A 16335-nucleotide genomic window follows, 5' to 3' on the forward strand; every position below is an offset into this window, starting at 1 on the left:
CATCCATGCACAAGACTCTACTACATGAGGCTTTCAGACTTCCTAGGACTCTATTGAACCTTAGGCTCTGATACCAAGATTGTAATGCCCTGAATCTAGTACCCAAAATGCTACAGATGCTCATGACCTCGAAGGACCATAAGCTAACCCATGACTGATATCTGTACCTGTATACTACATAAAATACTTTATAATATGGAAACATAAACTGAAAGGCCATAAGGTTTAATACTGAACATGATCTGAATAATATAACATTTGTGTGGGTTAATAGAATACCCAAAACAAAATTAAACATGCTAAAGTCTGAAACATGATAGTCTAGAAAGCCTCTAACTGACTGAACTATCTGAGTAAGGAGTTGATGGGACATATCCATAACTAACTCCAACTAATAAATTAATTAATGAGATAATAGGGAATAATCATGTCCTCGAATGATAAGGACTCACTTCTAACTTTGACTGCTAAAACTGGAATCTACTGCTGATCTGGAGCTCATGTCTATGAACCTATGCTATAAGACACCATAGTGCAAATATATCAGTATTTTGAATTTACTGGTATGCATGTGAGGTAGGTTGAATGCATGGGGTTCATATTCATAAACAATACTTGCTAATAGACTAATATGAATGTATGAATACATACATGCATACATAGTAACTATATCTGGATATTGTGATAACATGAGTACGCTGATGACTAACATATCTAATGACTGAATCTTGATAACTGATAACATGTGTGACAGTATCTAACAGTCCTAAATCTGATGGAACTAACTGAGTTCCATACTGTATCTGAGTTGACTATATCTGACAGTCCTAAATTCTGAAGGCCTATCTGAGTTCATTTACTGAAATTGATACTGAGACTGTGGGAGGTAGTCATCTAATCGACTTGCCCCAAATGACTCATTATAGCTGAATTAGGGTACAATCTGTTCCCAGATTGGAAGGGTGTCAATAACACGCCACTGGTAAGAACAACATGTGAGTGACCCTAATATAACAGGTAACTCTAATGAGAATGGTGGGAACCCTCATATAGCAGGTAAAGCCACCTCATCTACCCTTATATAGCAGGCTATGATGTCTCAACCTATGCTGGCTATATAGTTCCAGAATACAAGGATTTCTTTGAAGAATCGCATCCACATATAACAGGTGAGTTCCCATCCTTGGGTTTGCTCGGTGCTAATTTCAACTCCCATCTGAATAGACACTGAACATGATTTATTGAACTAAACATGGACTGAGTTACTGAATTCTGTTGACTGATAGAATACTACTGATATCTAACAACTGACTGAGTTCATGAGATCATGGAGATTTGTTGAGTCATAAGACTGTCTGAAGTCTAAGGATCATAGCTTGACTGATAGTATCATGAAAACATAACATGGCTCTAGGCACAAAGCTAATGTTTCGAGTACAAGTACCCCCAGGACTCGATAGAAGGAAACTGACAAAGTAGGACTTTCTTGAATACATAATAATCACCATAATGCATTTACTAAAGTATTTCATCAAACATGTGATAGGCATAAGCTTGTACATACATGGGGATTTCATGACAACATGCTAGTTAGGCACTTTTCCATCATTTAGACATTAAATTAATCGTATTGTAGGCATGGTACATTTAAACATCATTGTACAACTATTAAATATTATGGTCACATTCTATTTTCATCATTCAATGGTTTAGTCATAGGTTTGCATGAATCTATATCTATAATAATTAAACCCACATAGAAATTATCACCCAACATGGAGTAGAATTTAATTTCTCATTTATCAACATGAACAAAAATAGCCTAATCATCAAATCATAAACAAAATCCATAAATTGAAGTTGGAAAAGGGATTCTTGGACTTCATGGATGAAAGAAGTCAATCAATGAACACTATGCATACCTTAGTTCGTGATTTCGTGAAGATTGATGGTGAAACCTTCTTGAAATTAGACCTTCTAAGAAAACCCTAGCTTGTTCTTGAGAGAAACTAGAATATTTTGGATGAAAAGTGGTTGAATCACGTGTTGAAGGGCTTAAATAGGGGTGGGAAGTTGACCCTTTTAACCTTGGATGTATCTTGTAATTTCAATAAAATTTTCCCGAACTGAGGGATGGGATGACGCGGAGCCATCGCATTGCCCCTTCTTTTGCAACGTGCAACTTGGGTGCGATGTGGAGAAAATCATGCTAAGACACTGAAAAAGGACAATTCTAAATTTGGTCCCTGGCGCGACGCGCCATAATCGTAGACCTCTACTTGAATTTGCCAAATGCCATTTCCTCTTGTGGAGCGGTGCGCCACTGGCTAATATGGGACTGTTTTATGATGGAAACTTGAAATAGTCGTAACTTCTTACCCGGTTATCGGATTTAGGAAAATCTTATATCGATGGAAAGCTTATTGAATTTCCCACTTGAAAAAAAGTGAAAATATTGAAAATTCTTCATGGAATAACCATCATTCAATTTATAAGATAATACTAGACATTCTTTAAATGAAATTAGCTAGTAAAAAGTATGGGGTATTACAGGTACTTGATTCGCATGTCTGCTTCCGCTTCCCAACTGGCACCCTCAATAGACTATTTTTGCCATAGAACTTTGACCAAGGGAACTTCTTTGTTCCTCAGTCTAAAGATTTGGTGATCATGAATCTCTACTGGAAGCTCTTCGTACGAGAGGCTATTCTGAATATCTATGCTTTCTAAAGGGACTATAATAGTTGAATCGTCCATGCATTTCTTTAATAAGGATACATGGAACACTGGGTGAACTGATGAAAAGTCTGTGGGTAGCTCAAGCTCATACGCTAACTTTCCCATATGACTCAAAATCCTGTAGGGACATACATACCAGGGACTAAGCTTCCCCTTTTTGCCAAATCTCTTCACCCCTTTCATGGATGAAACCTTAAAATAAACAAGATCATCAACCTTAAAATCAAAATCTTTTCTTCTTACATCTACACAAGATTTCTGATGACTCTTAGCTACTTTCAATCTCTCTCAAACCAACTGAACTTCTCCATGGCTTAAAACACCATATTTGGCTCAATCAAAGTGGCCTCACCCACTTCAAACTAACCGACTGGTGACCTATATCTTCACTTATATAGAGCTTCAAATGGGGCCATCTGAATGCTAGAATGATAACTGTTGTTAAATAAAATCTCAATCAACAGTAAGTGATCATCCCAACTACCTTTGAAATTAAGAACACATGCCCTCAATATATCCCCTAAGGTCTGAATAGTCCTCTCTGCCTGACCATCTGTCTGCGGGTGAAAAGCTAAACAAAGATAAACTTGGGCACCACCAAGACCCTTCTCAAAGGATTTCCAAAACTGAGAGGTAAACTAAGTACCCCTATATGAGATGATGGACAATGGAACTCCATGCAACCTGGCCAACTCTCGGATATGCAACTTAGCATAATCCTCACCTGTGTAGGACGTGTGAACTGGTAAGAAGTGAGATAATTTTGTCAATCTGTCTACTATAACCCAAATTGAATCATGTTGTCAATGTGAATGAGGTAATCCAGTCACAAAGTCCATATTCATCTCTTCCCACTTCCAAGTAGGAATACCAAACTCCTGCAAAGTGCCACTAGGTCTTTGGTGTTCTACCTTAACCTATTGACAAGCTGCACACTTGGCTACAAATTCAGCTATATCTTTCTTCATACCACTACCAATAGACTTTCCACAAGTAGCGAAATATCTTTGTGGCTCCTGGATGAATGGAGTAATGCGCACCATGCGCTTCTGCCATAATTTGCTGCCTCAAATCATCAACACATGCACACACAATCTACTCTAGTATCTTAACACACCATCTCCCCCTTGGGAGAAAAATTCTACCTTTTGGTCTTTAACTAAACCCTTAAGTTTGACAAAACTAGAATCCCTATCCTACTTTTTTTTCACTTCAAAAACTAGAGAAGATTCTGAACTACTTTGAACCCAAACATTCCCTTCAGCTGATTCAATCAACCTTACACTCAATTAAGTTAACCAGTGAACTTCCCGAACTAGTTCTCTTTTATCATTCTCCACATGAGCAACACTACCCATAGACAGCCTACTAAGAGCATCTGCCACAACATTGTCCTTACCTGGATGATATAACACACTCATGTCATAATCCTTTAACAATTCTAACCACTTTCTCTGATAAAGATTTAACCTTCTCTGAGTAAACACATACTACAAACTTTTATGGTCTGTAAACAAATCAACATACACCCCATAAAGATTCTGCCTCCAAATTTTCAAAGAAAATACAACAGCAGCTAACTCAAGGTAATAGGTAGGGTAATTCTTTTTGTGAGGCTTAAGCTATATAGAGGCGTAGGATATAACCTTGCCTTTCTGCATCAAAACACAACGCATACCGACTAGAAGTATCACAATACACAATGAAACCATTTGTACCATCAAGTAGTGCTAAAATTAGAGCTGAAGTGAGTCGAGTCTTCAACTCTTAAAAACTCTTCTTGAGGGAGTCTGACCACTGAAACATAACTTTCTTCTGAGTTAATCTAGACATAGGGAATACAATAGATGAGAAACCCTCACGGAAATATCTGTAATAGCTAGCTAAACCCACAAAAATTCTAATGTCTGATGGAGAGGTAGGTCTAGGTTTTTTTCTTACTGCTTTTGTCTTTTAGGGATCCACTCTAATGCCCTCACTGGAAACAATATGACCAAGGAAAGCTATTGATCTTAGCCAATTCACATTTGCTGAATTTGGTGAATAATTAATGATCTTTAAGAGTTTGCACTACAATTCTAAGATGGTTTGCATGGTCATCCTCACTACGGAAATAAACAAGGATATCATCGATAAAGACTATGATAAATATGTCCAGATACTATTTAACACTCTGTTCATCAAGTCTTTGTAGGCTGTTGGGGCATTTCTTTTCTCGAAAGACATGACTAGAAACTCAAAATGACTATAACAGGTTTTGAAAGTGGTCTTTAGGACATCAATTTCCCTTATTCTATGTCGATGATAGCTGGATCATAGGTATATCTTGGAGAAGTAACTTGTACCTTGGAGTTGGTCAAATAAGTCATCAATCCTAGAAAGAGGATACTTGTTTTTTATTGTGACTTTATTCAGCTGACAATAGTCAATGCATATTCGCAAAGAAATATTTTTTTTGCACGAATAGGATGGGAGCACCCTATGGAAAGACACTGGTCCTAATTAAACTTTTATCTAAGAGGTCTTTAAGCTGCTCTTTTAAATCTTTAAGCTCATGTACAGCCATAAGATATAGAAGAATAAAGATGGGATGAGTATCGGGGAGAAGGTCACTATCGAATTCTATTTCCCTGTCGGTAGGTACCTCTGGCCAATCTTCGGGGAAAACTTTAGAAAACTCATTGACTACACGGACTGACTGAACTGTTGGAGTCTCAGACTTAGTGTCTTTGAATCGAACTAGATGATAGATGCATCCCTTTGATATCAATTTTCTATCTTTAAGATAGGATATGAAATGTCTCTTGGGAGACACTGAATTACCTTCCCACTCAAAGACTAGCTTATCTGGAAACTAAAAATTCACCACTCAGCTGCAACAATTTATAGATGCATAATAGGAATGGAGTCAATCCATACCAAGAATAAGGTCAATGTCAACCATATCTAACTCTATTAAATCTGCTAACATGATTTTTTGAAGGTTGGTGATAAGAAACTTTCTATAGATCTATTTGGCAACAATTGACTCACCCATTAGGGTAGAAACCAAGAGGGGCTCAGAAATCTTTTCAGGACCTACTTCATAATTTACTGCAACTAATGGGGTCATATAAGAGAAATTTTAACCCAGGGTCTAACAACACATAAAAATCAAGATAAAAGACATAAAGCATACCAAAAATAATATCTGGTGAACTATTCTTCTCCTAATGGGATGGTAAAGCATAAAACCAATTCTGGCACTGACCACTACCGATATTAGATGATATGCCCTGAGGAGGTACTGCACGGCCTAGAGGAGCTGGTGCACTAGCAGCCTGAGTTTGGGGATGAGCATCCATGTTTCCCTGATTAGCATCCGGACACACTTTGATTCCATGACCCAACTTACCAAAACCATAACAACCTTTTTGTCCCAACAAGCACTCACCAAGATGATTCTTACCACACTTAGTACATGGAGGATAATTGGGTTTTCCACTCACACTATATTGAGATCTGGGCATAGAAGTCCTACCCCACTTCTCCTGCCTAGCCCTGGGGGCAGGAGCACTGGCTGAAGATAACGCTGGCATATATGAACTGCCCAATTCTAGCCTTCTTATTTCCTCTCTCTCACTCCTTCAACTTTTCTGCCTCAATGTACTATGCATGAACCATCAACCTAGCAGACTCTATATCCCCAATAAGCATGGCAGTCCTATGCTCCTTGACTACTTAACTAGATACTCCAGTAACAAAGTTACTCATACGAGCCCTAGGGTCAGCCATCATCTTAGGAGCATACTTAGACAACTGATTGAACTTAAGCCAGTACTCCTTCACTGTCATTGAGCCCTACCTCAGGTTCACAAACTCCTCTACCTTAGCTTTTCTTATTTCACATAGAAAGAACCTGTATAGAAACGTGTCCTAGAACACCTACCAACTCATAGGATCTGTATTCTCACCTCTATCATTCTTCCACATAATCACCCATTCACACGGTATATTCTTCAGCCTATAGGATAAAAACTCTACACTCTTTTCTTCAGTAACATACATAATCTGGGTGATCATTCTCACCTAATCTAAGTAAAGTGTGGGTCCTTACTTGCCTTTGACCCAAAAACCTCAGGCAGATTCATTCTCATGAAGTTATAAATTATGGTTGTTGCTAAATCCCCATTCTACTAAAGTGGGACTGCCACCTGATGGTTTCCCTAAACATTGGCAGTCACAGCTTAGGCCAATGCCTGAAAGGCAGCATAAAATTTAGCATGGGATATATTCTCATTCAGAGGGTCAACAGGCTTGGGTGGCTGGTTATCTTTTCTGTGTGCATTAGCTCGGCGGGGAGGCATATTTAATTTTCATGTAAGAGCATAAGTTAAAAGCAGATAGAGACACTGTAAGCATGATAGATCATGAAAGAAAGAGATGATTTCCTAAAAATGTCCCATAGCCTCTTGCTCATAAATATGGCACGCTTTACACCCATGATGAAGACTCTACTTAACGTGGCTTGTCTGACTCCCTAGGAGTCTTATTACCTTAGACTCTAATACCAAGTTTGTAACGCCCCAAAAATGAGTCCTAGGATACCATACGATGCTCCAAACTACAAGTAGTCCCGAGCTAACACTGAAAGCTTGCTACTTATTCTGATGACCTAAATAAAGGTAACATAACCATGCGGTATGAGAAAATACTAAAATACTATCTAAACTAAACTGAGTTTATCTGTATATAATGTCTGAAAATACTTAATTAAGAAAATCCAAAGAACTAACATTGAAAATTTGAAATGTATCTAATAGTTGGACAAGATCTAATACTACTACGAAAGAGTCACTGGGACAGACCCCCACCTGACTCGAACTATCTGACATAACTAAACAAACTAATCTGGAAAGCTGGAAATATGAATAATTGGGTCCTCAAACTATGAGGACTCACCACTATCGGGATGTAGCTAGAGATGCTCATGGTCAATTGAACCACTAGAACTGAGCATCTGAACCTACATTATAAGACAATGTAGCTTATAGACATATATGTGGATCAGTACTTTTGGAATGTACTGAGCATGTGGGGGTGAATGCATAAGTAGAAATAATATCTCAATATTATCAAAATTCATAAAATATGCATGCTAAATGTAGATAACTCACATAAGTTGCAATAACTGAAAGCTGAAAATCATGAATCATGAATGATAAAACATACTACATAAATCTAGTGACTCATAACATTTAGTACCGAAAGTTGTACTTTTAATCTTTCTGCTAGTAAAATAATTAGGACTGAAGTCAAGTCCATTTTCAAATTATTTAAGCTAATTGTAAAGGGACTCACCTATGTATCTGTAAACTAAAAACTTAAATCTCATAGCTAATGACTTGTGCAAAACAATATCTGATTAAAATCGTGAGCCTTTACACTTAGTTTCTAAAAGTTTTTCTGATGTTCTTTTCTATTACAATTACTCTGTTCTGTAGGGAATTTTTTAAAAAATTGTTCTGTAAAGATTGTCTATTAGGAAGGTTCTTCTAATCGACAAACACTACATGAGCTATCATAGTGTCCAATGTCTAGTTCCCTTATGGGAAAACCTCACGTTAGGGATAAGTGTCGTACTTTGGCCAAGGATTATAACCTAATCTAAGTGATCACAATCTATATCTACCATTTATATAAATAGGAATAATCTGTATATGTACCTATGTTGGATCATAGTTCTGGGGAAGTAGGATGGGCTAAAGCCACACTTACCGCTCGATGCTAAATACTAATCCTTTTAATTTGTATACTCATTTTGTAGGAAATCCACTTTAAAAGCTAGCTTAAATGTTTTTAATGAACACCAATTATACATCTATCTATTTTAAACTATAATCAAAACTAATGTATTTTCTGTAGACTGTAATAAAAACTAAAATGTGGATTCCATATCTAAGCTAAGGATCAAAAAATTAAATCTTTTTTGAAAAATCTGAATATAAACTAATCATGGGATGCTTAAAAGCATCATCTTCTTGAAATAACAATACTCATACTTAGGTCTTAAAACCCATGATCAAACTCACATCAAATTATCATAAAGTTTTGCTCAATCATCAAAATCTCGAAATTCTTGCATAATTCAAGTCAAGATAGTGAAATTGAACTCTCAATGCATATAAAATCACTTCACACATATAAACATGCAAAAGCAGAGATGTAATTAAATATTTAATCACTTGTAACATCAACATCTTCAAATAATGATAATTGGGTATGAACCCTAAATTGTAAATCATATAAATTTGTGTAATTTCAACTTTAAAAATTAGTTTTAGGCACAAGGATGAAAGATGATCCTTGTTCATAACCCCACATACCTTGCTTGATGAATTGAATGTATAAGCTTGAACCTTTGACTCTCTAATGGTGTTCTTAAAGCTTCTTCTTAAAGTTCTTGAACCTGGAACCTTGGATTATAAGCTTTCTTGGAGAAGGAGTTATTGGATTGTTCTTGATTCTTGGAGCTAGGGTTTTGTTCTAGGAGAAGAAAAAGATGAATAATGAAGCATATTTTAAAGAAAAAGATGAATAATGAAGCATATTTTCTATTTGGGGCTAAAATTATGTGTTTTAGATGAATTTGGATGAGGGTAAATTACACAAATGCCCCCAATAACCCCTTATTGAACACACAAAAATTGGGCACCGATGCGATCAACGATGCATTGTGTCTCTCACTACAATGTGATTAGCGACGTGTCACATCATCTACATCGATGAATCCACCGACGTGGTGCGGCAATATCGCATCGAGGTTCTATTTTGGCCTACCAAACGTGGCCCAATCCTTTTTTGAAAAATCCTAGAACTCACCTCGGAGGTATTATAGACTATCCTGATCATGAAACAACTTAGAAATTAACATTCCAAGGTCGAAAATGATGATAATAAAGTCATCAAAGTTTAGAGGCCAAAAGTGAGACTAATTCTTCAACACTTAGCTAAAATTTTAGGTCCTAAGTCTCTAATGTGCCTCTTTTTAAGATGAATTGAACTAGAAAGAATATGGGGTATTATAGTAGGGTTGGGTGTGGTAAAAACAAAAAGAAAGAAAAAGTGAAACAGAAAAAAAAAATAAAGAATAAAAGAAATTGTACCCAACTTGAATAACCAATAAAAGAGAAAAAATGAGAAATAAAATAAAAGTTGTGGTTGAGAAGTGGACCCCAAATGTATTTGTAGTGCCAAGGAGGCTTAGTCACTAAATTTCAAAATATACCATACCAACCCTCCAAGCCTATGTTACAAGCCAAATAAAGTCCTATAGTAATCTTAGTCTGAATGTTGAAAAAATTAAGGTAAAATAAATAAGGGCAAGCCTATGGTATTCTATGCTCATTGGTTGGAACTTATTTTGTGAGATCAAGTGTTTCATTATTATCCCCACATTAACATGCAAGATTATACTATGAGAGGGGGACTTCTTTATTATGAGGGTACATGGGTTGTATTGCTAGTTGTTTATCTATTCAAATAGTGTAATTTACATATCTGCTTGGTTGTTTGTTGCTAATTACATTCCATAGCTTTATTTCTTTCTGTATAATTGATGGTCTACATTGATCTACACAATTGATTTTGAAAAGTTAAAAGGATGAGGGGGCAATTTTTTTTGAGCTGAAACTGAATTGACTATCGTATATACCTTAGGTTTCTCTTGCTTAAGCATCATCGTGCTATTTTTGTAATATTTTTTTCACCCGAGTACATGCAAATATTCTAGTTGAGGGTTGCTGATGTGTCATGGTTTCATGGCACTTTCGATGCTTAAAATTGGAAAATATTCAAGTAATAAGGTATGTTTTGTTAGATATGATGTGTTTTTGTGCTTATGTTGCAGGAAAATAGGTCTCTAAAGCTAAAGAAAATAAAATAAAAGATGATAAAGAAGTGCAGGAGGACCACTTACGGGGACATTTACGACCCATTAGTGGTACCTACGATGGACATAAGTCCTTTTATAGGTATCAGAAAGTGAAGATCAGAGAACCTAAAAGTTGAAGATTTTCTCTGACACCCACGATGGGGGCACTTACGGAGCATAAGTGGCACTTACACAATCATAAGTACTATAGTAGGTCATTTCTTGCAGCTTACTGAGATCTCTGACACCCACAACACCTATCTATGGGGCGTAAGTGCCACTTACGTCCCGTAAGTGGGTCCATAAGTTGTCATTGACTCAGTTTTCCTTATTCATTTTTGTTAGAATTTTTAGGGTTCTTATGTATTCTATAAATACCCTTTTGGTGTTTTTCATATTTGTTTTACATATTGTACGTAGTTTACACACTGTTACATTAACAAACATATATTGATTTATAGATTCAACTTTTGATCTTGGGATCTATTACTCTTGGTTTTACGGTTTATTGTTAATTTGAGATTATTAGTTTTGTTCTTAAATTATTGTGAGATTCATATCATGCTTTCTTTATTGAATTCTATGGATGTGGTAACCCTGATGGAATAACGAAGTAGAGGAAGTGCAACGTCATTATTGAGCAATATTGTTGCATATATTGTGATCGTCTTCAGTTTAATTGTTTTCTTAGCAGTGGCCAATGTAAAGAACCTGCTTGTATTCACTACATGCTTCACAAAAGAGGTACAGATTAAGAAAAGATGATCACGATAGTAATTTGAGGCTACTAATCCTCTTGTAATTAACTTGACACTCAAAAGGTAGTATTTAATCTGGGATCTAGGATAAGGGTTAATAAGGTGACACTCTGAGACTCGAAAGGTAAAGAGTAAAATTCACTTAAGGCATTCACAAGATGGTTAGTGATACATAATTTATTAGATTTTGCATTTGAGATATTGGGATAGTTTGACAGAGCACCATAAATCTACAGAGTTAAGAAGTTAGGGAACATAATCCTAGTACTCACTCATATTAATTTCAACCAAAGCAACCAAGATTTTTCACTATTCTCAAAATCGCCCATTTAGTTTCTTGAATTTTTTGGCTACTTCAATAGATTCCTGAGAGATATTCAACCTATTCCCTGTGGTTTCGATCCCAACATCTGTCGGGTCACTATATTTGACATCTACCACATTATACTTCTTGAAGGTGTAGTTTTAGGAAACATCAACACCTACTAAGATGTGCTCCTGAGGTAGGACCCATGGGGAGTTTGTCAACCCATATACAACAAATATCCAATACCAATATCCATATTTCCTCTTCGGCACATATTTCAGTACAGGATTTTAAAAATGTCATATTTTTTGTTAGAAAAAACTAGTATTTCTAGTATTTCTACGGTGGTACCAATGTTTTATGAATGAATACGATATAAGGATTTAATTCTTACAACCAACCAAAATGATAATATCCAATAGCCAACCAATATACCAACCAAGTGAGCCAAAAATCCACTCAAATCAACCAACCATCCATGATCCGATATAATCCAAAAACCATCAAATAAAAAATGAAAGATAATGTCATAGATTCCACATAAAATCTTAAAATCTAGGCTTTTCCCCACCAAAAAGAGTAAAACTAAACATACAGATATACATACCAGGATACAACATCATATAAAACCCCACACAATCACACATAGTAAACAATGTCTCAAAACCACCAAATATTACTAACATAGGCCCCCACACGAGAACATAAATCACCTAAAATATTTTCTATGATACAACCCCATACCCATAACATGTTTTTACATTATTATTAACCACCCAACCTAGTCTAAAAAAAGTTAAGTCATAACCTACCTCGATTGCTGAAAATCGATTCAAAAAGACTTTAATATGGAGCTTTCCCCTCACGAATGGACTCAGAATCAATTAAAACATATAAATATAAAATTTATGCATCAATAGGAAGCCAACGTGACTTGTATTACCTATCTCTAAATTGGTGTCAAAATGGACCCCCAAAATTGGTTCTCAAAAAAGAAAAAACTGAAATTTTTGCCCAAAAACATATTTTTCAAGATTAAAGGAACTCATAGGAGAAAAGCCAAGTGAAAACAGATTGAAATTTGGATTTTAATCAAAGAAATACTATTTTTCATCCTTCCAAGCCAAAATCCCTAAATTTAACCTTTGGATCCAAGTTTTAATGAAGTTTAAATAATAAAATTCAAAGAAAAGTAATTGAAATGGTGATTTAGAGCTTACCCAAGTTTAGAAATGGAAGAAAATTCTCAAAAACTCAAACTCCAAGCTCCAAGTCTAGAAAATGGTAAAGAATTGCGAAAAAAGAGTATTTAAATATACCAGGTGTCGTTAAAGTGGATAATGGGCCTTTTTTGTCGTTGGTTCTAAAGCGCTCAGGTGCTGCTAAAGCGATTCCCATGAGAGGGTGACAGTACACTAAAGCGCCCAGGTTACCACAGTAGCAGTACCTATTAGCAGCCAGAGTTGCTTTAGTGCGAAAGGGATACTAAAGCATCCTATGATAAAGCACCCAAAGGACCACTTTAGTGGTCACACCAGCAGTTGTGCACCAGCTGCAAACTTGGAGAATTCCATGTCTCCTCAACCCTCCGGGATTCAACCAAAAAACCTGAGAATGCAAACGGACTATGCTAACCTATCAAATTCGATGCTCCAGAGTTAGTTATGGTATCCAATTTTTGAAAAAAAAATGTTGTTTTCATAGATTAATCCCCAAAACTCAATTTTACAATTTTCTAAATTGAGGATCTAAATAAGACATAAAAGCCATAAAACCATACCAACTATACTATTAACCTAAATTGATGTTCTAGATCATCTGGCGTGTTCTATTTTTCCATCTGATGTAAATATTAATAAATGTTTACCAAAACCAACTATAAAACTTTTCAAGCGGCCAAAAATCATAAAATTGCACAAATCACTTTGAAATACATTGGGAACCATGCCAATTATTCCCACACTCTAGAAATACCACAAAGCGACCATAAGGAAGGTAAAATTATCAAATCACATAAAAATAAATATTTTACACAAATCACCAAAATTTAGGTCATTACATAAGGTTGGATCAAGTTTTGGGTCTCGAGTCGTGGTTAGAATTCTGACTCTAGGTAGGGTTTGGGAGTTAGGTATCTAGTTAGGGTTATATTTGGGTCGTATATCCTTGACTAGGGTTGAGATTCCAGTTTCACGTGGAGATTTATGTGTTAGGGCTAAGAGTTGGGTATCAGTCAAGAATTGCGAGTCAGGGTTGGGATTTGAATCCTAAGTTGAGGTTTGAGGTTGAAGAGAAATTTGCAAAATGTTTTCTTACTTTTTGAGAGGAAGTCATTTTCATTAAATTTGAGAAAAATAAGTTGATTTGAAAAATATTTTTCAAAATATTTAAGCCTACCAAACAATAAAAAATTGAAAATGATTATTCTTTATGCCAAACACACTCTATGGCTGCAATTTATTTAGAGAGGTGGCTCAGATTTATATTTAGAATATATTTCATTTGCCTAGAGTGAATATTCCATCATTTTTAATATAGGCATATAATTCTCATCTTATTTCTATAGTTCGATACAAAAGAAGTTGGATGTTGAGTTGATCTTAGAATAATATTTCACCTGCAGATTAATGATTAGTAAAGAAGGAATATTTACGGTCTTGAGGATAGTTATGAGCTTGTGTCATTGATTTTGGAGGTCACTGAGATTAATAATTGTCTTTAGTGAAGATCGCCTACAACAATAGTTTTCATTCCAGAATTCAGATGGCACCGTCCAATGCCTAGTATGGTTGGAGATGTAGATCTATGGTAGGTTGGTTTGATACATTTAAGGTTAGGCCTTGAGACACATATATGTTGAGGGATTTCATGGAAAAATTGAATTTGATCTAGAAGTGTCTTTTGATGTCTCAAAGTAGGCAAAAACATTATGTGGATTGAAAGGTTCGAGACTTAGAGTTTATGATTAGTAAGAAGGATTTGCTCAAGATATCACCTATGAATAGTGTCATGAGGTTCAGAAAAATAGGTAAGTTTAGCCATAGATTCATTGGTCCATTTAAGATTCTCTGGTGTATGCGGGAGGTGGTCTATGAGTTGGTCATACCCTCGGATCTTTCAATTTTACATTTTGTTTTTCGTGTGTCTATTGAAAAAATATTATTGTAATGATTCTCATTTGATTAGGTGAGATTTTATGGTTTTGGATTAACTTTTGACTTCTGGGGAGGAGCCTTCAACTATATTGGACAGATTCATATGTTGAGATACATGGAATAGCTTTGGTGAAAGTGCAATGGAATAATATCTAGTGGAAGAGGATACTTGGGAGATTGAGTTGGACATTCAAAGAAGAATCTCCATCCTTTTTAGCTTTTAGGCACGTTCTATCTCTTTATATTCAAGGACAAACATATTTTTTAGTAGAGGATGATGTAACGATCCTCGGTTATTTTGATTTTAGCCAATTATTCACATTTGACCTTGTCCATAGCTTTAATTTTGAGATCTGATGATTTTTATGTTTCAAAGGTTTAACACTTAGGAAGTTTGACAAAAGTCAATAATTGATTTAGAGAGTTCAGATCGAAGTTTTGATAGATCAAAGTTTTGATGGTTCCACTAATTACGGAGGGTAATTTCTTACGTAGATAGAGGATTGGATAGTTCCCAAGGCTCTTGGAGGTGCTTTAGTCATTTGGTTGAGATTTTAAAGTTTTTATAAATTTGGTTAACTTTGATCAACATTTGATCTAAGCAATCTCAGAATGGTGTTTTGTTGATTCCAACATCTCTGGAATGTGTTAGACTAATTTGCCTTATTGGTTTATATTCGGTGGATTCTTAACAAGTTTCAAGATTCAGGTAGTTTATAAACTTACTATTTGTGGTGAAGTGGTCCTTTTTTGTGTTATGAGAGGACCATTACGATTGCAAAGAGTTGGAAGCTGTGGTCATCGTTATCGTGATCAACAAAGTGCATTCATGAAGGATTAAAATTGAGGATAGGTTTAAGAAACTTCATCTTGATAAAGAGTCATACATCAGACCGTTTTTGGGAAAGGACTCATGTTCATGAAGAGATAAGACACATAGGGAGAACAAATTTCAAATTTCTAACATAATCTTTAAGTTTTATTTTTGGGAGATTAAGGTGATTTTTGAAGGTCTTTCAAAGATTCTTCATGGGAAAAAGTTTCTAGATTTTTGAAGGTCTTTCAAAGATTCTTCATGGGAAAAAGTTTCTAACCTTTATTTTGGTAGCTCCATAATAATTTTTTTTATTAATTTCATCAATAATGTACTTGAAATAAATTTGTGAGACTGTTTACTCCAAAACTTAAGAGACCATAAAATGGTGATTTGAGCTCAATTTTTTATGAAGTTACATATTCGAGTTTCTTATACTATAAATAAAGTGATTTGAAGAAATTTTCTACTTTCACTAGATTTTAAGGGCTGAATTTTTTATCTGAATTTGATTCAAAATTTTACATTGTAGTATGAGTATGAATGAACTCGTATTCACGTGAAGAATATATTTTGATAGAAGGGGAGCGTTCTGAAGCCTTCCCTAAGGAAATGACAATTTTGTGATTGTTGGAGCCTTGTGGTTTATC

This window comes from Capsicum annuum, chromosome 7, assembly GCF_002878395.1.
Source record: "Capsicum annuum cultivar UCD-10X-F1 chromosome 7, UCD10Xv1.1, whole genome shotgun sequence".
In the NCBI taxonomy this organism is placed as follows: domain Eukaryota; kingdom Viridiplantae; phylum Streptophyta; class Magnoliopsida; order Solanales; family Solanaceae; genus Capsicum; species Capsicum annuum.